Source organism: Chrysochloris asiatica, unplaced genomic scaffold, assembly GCF_000296735.1.
Source record: "Chrysochloris asiatica unplaced genomic scaffold, ChrAsi1.0 scaffold00401, whole genome shotgun sequence".
NCBI classification, from domain to species: domain Eukaryota; kingdom Metazoa; phylum Chordata; class Mammalia; order Afrosoricida; family Chrysochloridae; genus Chrysochloris; species Chrysochloris asiatica.
Window position 1 is genome coordinate 249,443 of NW_006408919.1, and position 1,199 is coordinate 250,641.

General features: G+C 41.8%; 1 pseudogene; it reads right to left on the bottom strand.

Annotated features, from left to right (window-relative positions):
- Positions 1-197: 197 nt before the first annotated feature.
- On the bottom strand, positions 198-1,198 carry LOC102834546 (annotated as a pseudogene).
- Position 1,199: the final 1 nt, after the last annotated feature.

The window sequence follows — 1,199 nt, forward strand, 5'->3', positions numbered from 1 at the left end:
GATGTCAATCTTGATACAATCCTGATATAATCAAGATACATATAAGATATAATCAAGATACAATCAAGATGTTCTCTCCTAATCCTATCAATCCTGGTACAATCAGCTAAGATATAAAAGCAGATGAATTTAAGGAAAACGATATTAACCAGGGATGATTCAATCTTAGATGGAGAGCTCATATTCTACATAACTGATCAAGTTCCTCTTCTAAAAATCTGTCTTTTTTCATTAAGCTCCATTTCATACATCAGGGGACCAAGGATATCTTTCAGAGCATGAAAATCCATCATAATTGGCATTTCAAGGCATAGTGTCAAGTCAGTGGTGTCACTGAGAGATTCAGTTGTTGCATCTTCTAATATGTGTTTTATGCAACTTTCTCCCTCAGCCGTGTCGGCACTGTCCAGCTTGCCTTCCTTATGTTGTCTTTCTGCCACTTTCACAGCAACAGCTCGGCTAATGGCTCCAAACTTCCTGTTGATAGAATGAACCCCTGCCTCTCTGGTATACCTGGTGATGATGTCAACAGTAATAACCTGAGGTATCTGATTCTGCTGAGGTGTCTGTCCGTGTTGTTCCAGGTGCTTTGGGATCAAGTCCCTATGGGCAATCTCTATCTTCCTTCTACTCTTGTATATACCCTGGAACCTGAATGATCTCCATCTGTCTAATAAAGCAGGTGAAATAGTTGCAGTGGCATTGGCAGTAGCTATAAAAAGGACTTGGGAAAGGTCAAAGGCCATATTTAGATAATGATCTGTGAAGTTATGGTTTTGTTCTGGATCCAACACCTCAAGGAGAGCTGCTGCAGGATCACCCTGTAAAATTTCCTCAGTTTGTCAACATTATCTACAAGGAACCCTGGATTGTTAATGCCAACAGTCTTCAAGCCATTGATGATATGACCAGGCATACTGCCAACATAGGTGTGCCTGTGTCCTCGAATGTCAGACTGATCACACACTCCTCCAAGTGCAATCCTGTGGAACTCTCGACCTAGGGCCTTAGCCACTGATCTTCCCACACTTGATTTACCAACACCAGGATGGTCAACAAAACAGAGAATTGGGCCCTTCAGGTTGTTTTCCTGCTGTCTGACAGCCAAATATTCCAGCCCTTTTTTCTTCAATTTTTCCATGGCATAATGGTCATTATCCAGAAGAATCCGGTCTGCCCGAATATCCAGATGATCAGTT